Raw genomic sequence first — 11,355 nt, forward strand, 5'->3', positions numbered from 1 at the left:
CAAATAATTTAAAATTAGTTTATTTTTAAAGATTTTTAAATAATTTGAATTTGAATTTTAGGCAAATTTGAAACGTTTTTGAAACAATTAAATTACTTAAATGACTGAAGTAAATTAATTTATTATTCTAGCCTTTTTTTTCATATTCTCAAATACAATAAACAATATTTTGTTGCGATTATTTGTAAGTCATTTTTAATTATTTATTGGCGCATATTCAATATATTTTTTGAATATAATAAAAAAAATAATTTAAATTCTCAATTAATAACGAATTCACTTATCATCATTAAATAATTAAAATATTAAATAATTTTTAATAAATTATTAACGCAGCTAATTAACACCTATTTATTCACAATTAATTCCCACATATTCTTTATTGATTACTTACTTAGTTTAGTTGCTAACTAAGCAACTATTAGTAAATAATTAATTTATGCAAACAGTAATTCTTAATTAATTATTATTAGTGCAACTATTTATTTACAATTAATTTCCAAATTTATCGTACTTCATTCTTTGTAATCAATAAATTATTCAGTTCAGTTGCTAACTAAGCAATGAATACTATTAGTAAATAATTAATTTATGCAAACAGTTTTTTAATTAATAACTAGAGCCTCATATTATTCAGTTCAGTTGCTAACTAATTTAATTTATGCAATTAGTAATTCTTTTTAATTACTAGTGCCAACTATTTGATCACAATTAATTTCCAAATTTTTCGTAAATCATTCTTTGTAATTATTTGGTAATTCCTCATAAATTATTCAGCTTAATGCATACTATAAGTAAATAATGAAATTATGCAATCAGTAATTCTTAATTAATTATTAGAGACAACTATTTGTACACAATTAATTCCTAAAGTTTTCATTCTTTGCAATTATTAAGTAAATGCTCATAAATTATTCAGTTCAGTTGCTATGAATACTATTAGTAAATAATTAATTTAACAGCAATGCGTGTGTGTGTGTGTGTGTGTGAAAGCAAAGCGTGGAATAGATGACAGCTGCTGTTTACCGTTGCACTGTTTACTGTTTACCGTTTAGTAGTAGCTCTGACTGCTAGAGACACCAAAAGAGACTTATTAGCATTAGTAGCGTATTATGTGCATTCAAACAAGTACAGCTTAGTGTCTCGCTCTCTCTCTCTCTCTCTCTCTCTCGCTCTCTTTCACTCACTCACTCAGCGCTCTTGTTTGCATCTTCAAGCGTCTTAAGCGCACACAAACGAACAGACAGCCAGGCAGACAGACGTACATGCTTGCCACATGGCGTTGCATGCCACATTTTGTTGCAAGCTGCACATTTGACATCTTGATTATGGCAAAACGTCGCGCTAATCAAGCTGCTGCTTCAGTCCATTTCAGTTGCAAATGCTACTGAATTATTGCCATGGGCGGCGGTGCGACGTGGCGTGTGATGTTGCCACAAATTGAACTGCATTGTTTGGCAGCAGTAGCAGCAGCACCTTTTACTAATTAGCTTGCATTTAGTTTCGCTCTCTCTCTATTTTGCGCTCTCTCTTTTGCTCTTTTGACTGCATAATCAGCTTTGCCCCTGACATTAGCAGCTGCTCAGTTATTAAAAAAGTGTAAAAATAAAAAAGTGTCATTCAGAATTTAGCCGGAAATTACTTTCTTTTTTACAAACCAACCCACTTGGAGCGGGTTTTAACATTTTTTCCGGACTTGCTACTATTTTGAAGCTTTTGCTCAGCTTCATCTTTGCTTTTGTTGCAGCCCTGCGCTGCATATAACAAAAGGCATCCTTATTAGAGTGTTCCTTTATTTTAATGCCACACATTTCACACCAAGCTTGAGGCTTGAGGCATTGTCTGTGTGGCATATGCGCTGCTGCGCCTCTTTTCATTTCAGTTCGAGTTCTGCTGCTTCTTTTTTTTTGCTAAGCAGCAGCAGTCAGTGCTGTGGCTGAGGCTGAGAGGGGGCGCGCTATTGTCTTAGCTCGATGGCCTCACTAGCTTCAGTTGCTCTCCACAGCTGAATGGGCAATCGTTCGACGCGCTTTGTTGCCGCCTCGCTGACTTGCATGTGCTTTTTGAATTTAGTTGTGCCACACCCCCCACCCCCCCCAGCCACCAACTAACGCTATCAGTCACAATTTTTCATTATTCGAACGCCTAGGTACTACAAATAACGGTAACAGTCGTTGCCTGCCTGTGTGGGTGGCTGGGTCAGGTGCAGTCTTTTCTCTTAAGCAAACATTGACGCCCAGACGGCGACGACGACGGCAACGTGTCAATGCCTCAGCAATTTGCTTTCGCGATTTAAAACAACTGACGGCAGTCAGTCTGTCACCAAGATCGCTTTATAAATTACTAACTTTTTAATTGATTTTTATATTTATGTGCAAATTGCATAAATATTGCTTAGCTAGGGCTTGATTGCCTTTTGGCGCTTTACAACACTGCAAACAAAGCAATTTAATTAAAAAAATATATAAATAATTGCATGCCATTGATTTAATAATAAAAATTGCGCTGCAACTTAATTGAATTTCTAAGCTTTTCAATATATAAATGCAAGTTGATTAGTTTGCCATGGGCGTAGCTAGTTTACAATTTAGAGGCGCTACTAGTTGCACATAAAAGTGACTAAATAATTAATTTGAAGCGCAAGTTATCGAAACTAAATTAATTCGCTTGGCTTAAACTTGCCATGAGCGTAGTAAACCAATAATAAAAGCTACTAAAATAGTTAGTATAATAACTATAGTTAGTTAAAGCTGTAGCTCTAGCTCTTGCATTCTATATAAATTTACTATGATGGCCATGGGCGTAGCTTAGAGCGTAGAACTCGGTACACAGTTAACATTAAAAGTGTCAAGGCCCAAGCTATTGAATCTACATCGAATTGCTATGATTAAGTCGCCATGGGCGTAGCTATAATTTAGTTAAGGGGGCTGACAACTCACAGTTAACATAAAATCGACTAAATTAAAATCTGACGTCACACAATTAATTCTAAATAATTTTTATTTTACGATATAAGCGTAGTCTAGCATAAATTATGCTCTCTCTCTCTCTCTTCTCTCTTGCTATCTCGCTCTCTCAGCTTGCTTAGCTGATCAAGTGGCCGGCCACACGCCTTTGAGTAAACTATAAGAGTCTCAAAATTTATATAAAGTGCCTGCCTTGTTATAAATGAATAAATAAACAACTGTTGCTATTATGTGAGGCGTCAGTTTTGGCAGTGAGTGGGTGGTTAGTTGGTTGGTTGGTTGCATCATCAAGTGTCCGCTTGTGATCAGAGATTTGAGGTGGACAAGAGAGTTCGACAAGTGGACGACGCCGCCGCCGGACGTGGGCACTTTGAACGGCAAATTAAACAGAGCGCTAGCCCATGAACTTACACTCATTTAAGTGGTGCCGGCTGGGGTGGGGTGGGGTTGGGGTGTTGGCCAAGCAAAGAAAATTGACAAGACGAGAGACGAGACGGAGACGCAGACGGAGACGGAGACGACCGAAGCTGGCGGACAGGACATCAACTAATTGAAATTGCGCGCCAATTTTGTGGCTTGTTGTGCATTCCGTTAACGCGATGCGTCTCGGCTTCCAAATTTGCGCCACGGGTCATGCGCGTCGCCAACCCCAACCCCTACACCACCCCCTTTATGGCTCCAAAGGCGTAAACGTAAACAGCTGTCGTTTGATTTCGTCGTGCGTGCTCGTGTTTGCCCAACGCTCGTCGCATTGTCGTTGGTCGTGTTCGGGGGCTCATCTTCGGGCTGCGTGTTTCTTAAATTCGCGTGGCAAACGCAAGTTGCATGCAGTCAACGTCGGTATTTGCAACGGGCAACACGTGTGTGTGTCTCGCGCGCTTCTCCCGTGTTCTGTGTGTGGCACATTTCGCTGTGTCTGCCTCATTGACCCAATGCGAAGCGTCGCAACTATCGATAGCGTCTCCCAAAAAAGAAAAAAAAAATTAAGCGCGATACATTTTTGAGCACGATCCGCGTCTCGCTCTCACTGTCTCTCTGTCTATTATGCAAATTCTTAATTGTTGTTGTCATTTTTTTTCGTGTGCCTGTCTGTAAATTTTTTTTTTACACATTCTGAGTTTTACTTTTGGTTTGCGAATTCTCTCAAAGTCCAATGCAAATGTTAATGTTTAATGTACAAGTGTCAAGTGTGTGTTTAAACAAAAGAAACAACACAAAACAAAACAATTTGTGCCACAAGCCAAAAATTTAGACAAATATTAGTTGATTAACTTGAGAGCGGCGCGCAACAAAACTAAAGGTGAGCGTTAATAAATATTTGAAAATATGCAAAAAAAAATATATTAAAACTTGAAAAATTGGTTGCTAAATTTGCAAGAATTATTTAGTTAAATGCGCTTAAAAAAAAAAACAAAATAAAGACAAATAAAACAATAAGAAAAATTAGTATCAAATTTATAATAATTAAAACACAATTTAATTATTTACATGCATTTAAGTTAATGATATTACTTTAATTGATTGCATTGCGTATATTTATTTTTAATTAATTAAATTTGCAATATTTACTTTACTTAAAATAATAAAATAAGTGAGCAAATTATAAAACAAAATTAGAAAAATTAGTGTCAAATAATTATAATTAAAACACAATTTAATTATTTAATTTAATGATATGACTTTAATTTATAGCATTGCGTAGCTTAAAAAAAGAGTAAATTTTAATTAATAATTTTTAGTTAAATTTGCAATATTTACTTTACATTGTGCCGCTTAACTTAAAAAAAATAATTCAGAAAATTATAAAACAATATTAGAGAAATTAGTGCCACATATTTATAAAAAATAATTACTTTTCATTGTGAAGATTAAAAAACAAAATTGTAGTAATTAGTGCTAAATTATAATAATAATTTATGCAATTTAATTTATTCAATGATATTACTTTAATTTATGCATAATATATGCCACTTATGATATTTATTTATTTTAAGCAAGCAGCATGCATCACAATTTATCAATCAATTTAGTTGTAAACATTTGAAGCGAGAGATTTTATATTTAAATGTGTGCAAATTGTGCTTAACTAAACTCAATTATTTGTTTATGCTCAATAATTTTAAAGCATTGGCTGCAACACTTGCTACTTAGCTTGGATTATGTGCAATCTGCTTAAGAAATTGACCGATTTGCTCGATTTGCTGTTGGCTACATTACGCACTATTATAAATTGTTGTTGTCAATGTGGCAAGCGAGCTGTGGTTGGGGGTGGGGGCTGCTGGCTGCTTTGTAATTGAGGCAGGCACATGCCACTTTTGCTGCTGCTGTGGCATTAAACGAGTTCAACTTATCCCCAATGCGTTGCATGAACGAAATCGAAAATGTTGCACAATATTCGACCCATGGGTCTAATTCGATTTTGAAAACTAAAGCCAAGGCCCCCAAAGTAGCGACGAAGGCAAAATGCATTAAATTAACAAGCGCATAAATTTATGTATAATGTTGAGTGTTCCGTCGGTCGGGTCGATAATGAATGCATTTTATTTTAATTTAATTAAAAATGCGCTTATTTATGCACTTCAAGTTACAATAGCACACACATGGCGTATACGCAATGCAGCTAAACTCATTGCTATTTGCCATTGTTGTTTAAAAATTTATTAAATTATTATTTATAATTAAGGCAAATCAACAAATAATAAAATGCAGCGTCACACACGCAACATTTGCCTATTTGCCAAATAAACATAATTGCAACATTTTGTGAGTAATTAAAGTGCAGCAAAATCAACTTGCCACACAGTGTGGCGCACACACACACACAGGCTACTAAAACAACAAATAATATAATAAATAAATATTGAATCAATGCACACAAACACACGCACGCACACTAATACAAATGCATAGAGAGCTTGTGGCTCAAGTTAACAAGAAGAAGAAGAAGAAGAAGATAGGTAAATGGTCAGGCAATCACGCTTATCTCTCTGACAAGGCTGCTGAGCATTGCTCAACTTAAGGCTAAGCAGGATAAGCTACAATTTTCCCTTTTGCTCTTTTTCGCTATCTCTCTGTCTCTCTCTCTCTCTCTCTCTCTGTGCTGCTCTTACGCTTTAAGTGCATTAGCAAGCTTGAGTCGCTTGTCGCTTACACTCAAAATTGTTTACTTTGGAAATTGATGTGTGCAACACACACAAACAAACAAACAAACAGGCAAAGCATAAGATCAAGTATTTTGTACTAATAGCAATAGTAGTAGTATTATTAAAATGGTAGTAGTAGCTGCTTGAAATAGTAGTAGCACATAAATCGTAAAGATACATCTCTAATTTAGTGTAAAGTTTGATAATTCATTTTTATTAATTTTTTATATAATTTTAAAAATCTTTGATTTATTAATAGCAATAGTAGTAGTATTATTATTAAAATAGTAGTAGTAGCTGCTTGAAATAGTAGTAGTAGGCAATAGTAGTAGCACATAAATCGGTAATTTAGTGTAAACTGCAATAATTAATTTTTATTAATTTTTAAATAATTTTTAAAATCTTAGATTTATGAATTACTGCCTAAAATTAATCAAGGCTAATTAAAAAAAATTAAGAAACAACTAAAACAAATCAAATTCATTATTGCTTATTAATTTTTACTATAGAACTTATAATAAAAATACTAAACTAAAAAAAAAAAATCAAATTCATTATTGCTTAATTAATTCATTTTTACTAATGATAGTACTGAATATATTTTAATGTATGCAATTTCTTATAATATTTATTGAACAGCAAAAATGTATAAAACTAATCAGAGACTGAGAGAATAATAATTCACAATATTAAATTACAAACTAAATAAATAATTGTCTAATATTTCTAATTGGCTTGCACTTCAATTATATTAGCTACGATTTATTAATTTAAATATTTGATTTGCAAAAGATTGAATTCCAATGAAAAAGTAAGTTGTCTACTTTCACTTGATTGCTGCTGCAGAGAGCCCAGAAGGCGTGAAAATGACACACAAGACGAGTCAATAGCTTAAGCAATTGATAGACAGACATACAAAGTTGCAAGCATATTTTGTTGCAAATTTGAAAATTAAACTAAAATATTTATGACAGCTATTGGAATTGTTTTGGGCAAAAAGTAAATAGACAGAAGAAGAAACGAGCTAAGAGCAATGCTGATATGCAATACAGTGTGGCAAAAAAGTATTGACAGACAGCAATTTATAAATTACGCTTAATATATATAAAATAAATTACAAACGTTTGAGTTAATAATATTTAATATTTTAAATATAAATAAAATAAATTGCAAACGTTTGAGTTATATAAATCGAAATTTGTATGTTAATTTTAAATTCAAAAATTATATTTAATGCAATTAGTTAATGCTTGTAGCTGGGCCCAGCTTTAACATTTTACAAAGCACAAAGTATGCAAATCATTTTGTGTTTTTTTATAGCTAAAATTCCGTTACAACACTATGAGCAAAAATGTAGCAATACTCACTGTATGTCTAAAAATGTGTTTGCAACACTTGCAGCACACACAAAACACTTGTTTATATGCCTGTCTGTGTGTGTGTGTGTGCAAATCCCTTTGATTATCCCTGTGCATTTACAAACGAAGCAGCAAAGTCCGCTCGCTTTAGTTTTGCAATAAAATTGAACAACAAATATGCAATTCCAATAACAACAAGCAACAGTATCAACAACAAAAACAACAAAAGCAGCAGCAGCAGCAGCTAAAATAAGCAAACAGACTGCTGCTGCACACACAAGTGAAAACGCAAGCTGTGCACAACTAAAAAAAAATGCAGTTTTTTACGTAAATGGCACAAAAACTAAATAATGCAGGCACACACACACATACAGTACACCTTGTGTGCAGGCAGCTGTAAAATAAAGGCATTAAAAACGTTATGTAAATGTAATTGTTGTTATTTGTTATATATAGAAATTTATAAAGCAAATAAACTAGTAATATAACAATTGAAATAATTAATAAACGCATAAGTGCCATAGCATACTTTTCAGCGCATGCTTGTGGTTTATTAAGAAAATAAACGCATATAAAACAAATTAAATAATTAAGCAACGAAAAGCAAAGAAAACTTTTGCACTTTTTTCTCATGCATAAGCATACTTAGCATAGCATACTTTTCAGCGCTTACTCACACATGTCTCCGATCGCTGCGCTGTCTGTATTTAAAAGTAACTGCATTCTTTGCATAACTTTCATTCTTGTAGCCGCTGCTCTCTCTCACTCTCTCTCTCTCTCTCTCTCAGCAGCAGCAGCATAGCTTGCGTTTGAAATACTCATTAATCATAAATACATTCTTGCAGTGACTTTAATGCCCAAGCACGCTGAGACTGGCACTGGCACTCGCTACAGTAAACATTCGCTATAAGCAAGCATTTGCATTGCATTTTCATAACCAAAATCTATGGCAGTCAAGCTTTGGTTAAAATTCATAGTACGCTAAAATAATTAATTCACTAAATTAAAAACAAATCAAGATTTTTCTTCAGAAAAAAATTTTGTATAGTCCTGCGTTAAATCTAATAATTATATAAAATATTTAGTTAATTTTTAATGCTAAAAAATATTACAAATCAGCTCTGTTACAATATAAATAATTAATAATCGCAATTTTCATATTTAGTTTTGCATTAAATGTGAAAAATTTTGACCTTAATAAAATAGATTTCATTGCAATATAATTAAATAAATTTATTTGCACTTTTTAACAAATAAAAAAAATTAATTATACATATTTTTAATTCTAATAATTTTTTATAATTAAAAATAAAATAAAATAAAACTACATTTATAAACATAGTTAACTGCTGCTTAGTTGCACATTTTGCATGTTTACTGTACCACAAACTGCTGCTGTGTTTGCATTGAAAACTTTTTCATTTGTTGTACTTGCAACTTTATAACAAAGTTCGAGTGGCCTTTGCCAATTGCATTGACATCTTCTCTGGCACACAAGCGGCGGCGGGAGTGGCGTTGCAAGTCTCGTCGTCGTCGTCGTCGTACATGCAACGTAAATTGTTGTAAACATTTTCACTACAAATTGTTTACCTGCCTATGAGAGAGAATCATGCTACAAAATGTAGCAGGCTCGTAATATGAAATGTAGTTGCTTGTTCTGCTGCTTGTTGTTGTTGTTTTTGCTGCGTTTTTATCAGGCAACCGAACTGCCAACAAAACTGTTATGTAAATATTGTAAAATTTTGCTTGAATTTCGAAATCAAATTAGCAGCGCAGGCTAAGGCAAGCCGCTGGCCAAAAAGCCTTAAAGAGGCTTAAGCTTAATATGCTTACATGTTTCTGTGTGTGTGTGTGTGCAGCTGATTGCTGCTTGATTGAGCTGCATGTTAAATGCGAAAATTTAGTAAGCGAATTTATATTATGCGTATTTTTGATGGCAACTAAGTTAAGCTCAACAGTTAACTGTAATTGATTGACGTGTGTAAATGTTTTATGTGCTTTGTTGCAAGCAACACAGCGTGGCACGTAGCTCAAACGTTTTTAATTGTGTCACGTGCTGTGGTTTGTGGACTTGAGGCAGGCGCTCGTTTAATAACTTAATTGTTAGCTACACTCTTAGCGGCATTTAAATTGAATTTAATTAATTAATTAATTAAAAACAATTAGCTTGGCAAGCATTGAGCATAAAATAAAATCGAGCAGCTGTAGAAACGCTCAAACTTTGTTAGAAATATTTTTAAATACAAATAATTGTTGAGCATTAAAAATATTTAGAAAATTTGCGTAAAAAATTCAAAAATTGTATTTCTTAATTTTACATTTTACATCGTTGGAAATATTTTTAAATACAAATAATTGTTGAGCATTAAAAATATTTAGAATTTTAATTTAATTTTACATCGCTTAAACTTTTAGTTGGAAATATTTTTAAATACAAATAATTGTGGAGCATTTAAAATATTTAAAAAATTCGCCTTATTAATTAAAAATTTAAAAAATTTATTTGTTAAGTGTTCACTCTCAATATTTTTAATTGGAATTTCGAGCACACAGAAACTTGTTGACGGCTGTTAATAAATTTCTGGCAGCAAACAATTTTTTGTTTTTTTCTTTTGTGCTTTTCGATTGAATGTGCAACATTCAGATTTTTCATTTAGATGTTTGCTCTGGTGACTTAGCAACTCATCGGGGGCGCTGTCAGCTTATACCGTAACAAGCGTATGGCAGTCGGTCAACCAGTTGTTGGGGCGCCACGTCGATGACTTTTACGTAAAAATTCACGTAGCCCGTAGTCTCGCAGTAGCTGGTAGACGCCACCGGAGAATACATCGATGTGCAACGTGTTTTTCCGGTTTAATACCTTGCTCAACTGAATACGAATGAAAATAGCGAAATACATGTGCAAAAACAGCAACAACAAAAAAAAATGAAAAGCAACAACAACAAGAGCAAAAAGCAAACAGAAAACATCATGAATCCAAAGCGAACGCCCCCCAAGTCCACCCCACACACACACACACACACACTGCTTTCAATTCAAGCCTACACCTCTGTGTATATGTGTGTGTGTGTGTGTGTGTGTTGCAGTTGAGCACGCGCCGCTTTACGCTGCGGGCGTGACGTTCGCTTCAGCCAAAGCACAGGTAACTGTATCTCACACTCCCCCCCCCCCAGCACAGTCCGCCCCATCCCACCCCACGCTACGCCTCAAGCTAAAGCTCTCGAACTCTCGCGCCCAGGTGCAAAAGACAGGCCAGCAACAAATAAAAACAACCCAAAAACCTAAAGAAGAACAAAAAATGTTGGCAGAGCTGGCAAAACTGTGGCGCCGCCAACGGCTTCTCGCTAACATTTAGCAAATTTCAACAATTTTCTTTTCGCTTTGCGCGCACAACAAACAACGAAAAAAATACCAAAAAAAAAAAAAACAAAAATTGCCCCGCTGCTGTTTCTAAATCCAAAATTGAATGAAAACTTCAACAGCTCTCGCTCGCTCGCTTTGACTTTAAAGCCATAAGCAGCTCATATTGGCTTTTAGTTTATTGATACGCCTGAGACAAAGTCAAGTAGAGAAAGAGAGATAGAGAGAGAGAGAGAGCAATAAGCAAGGCATTGGCTTCAATTCAAATTTATCGATAACTGCTTGGGATTGAGCAGAGCGTAGAATGAAGTTGCAAGTAAAATGAAGTAATAATTGATTAATTGGATTTATGGATGAATAGACAAATTAATACATAGATGAATAGATAGATGGATAGATAGATGAATCGATAGATGGATAGATATATGAATAGATAGATGGATAGATAGATGGATGGATGGATAGATGAATAGATAGGTGAATAGATAGATGGATGGATTGGATTTATACTTAAATAGATGGATATA

Source organism: Drosophila busckii, chromosome X (genome assembly GCF_011750605.1).
Source record: "Drosophila busckii strain San Diego stock center, stock number 13000-0081.31 chromosome X, ASM1175060v1, whole genome shotgun sequence".
Lineage (NCBI taxonomy): Eukaryota > Metazoa > Arthropoda > Insecta > Diptera > Drosophilidae > Drosophila > Drosophila busckii.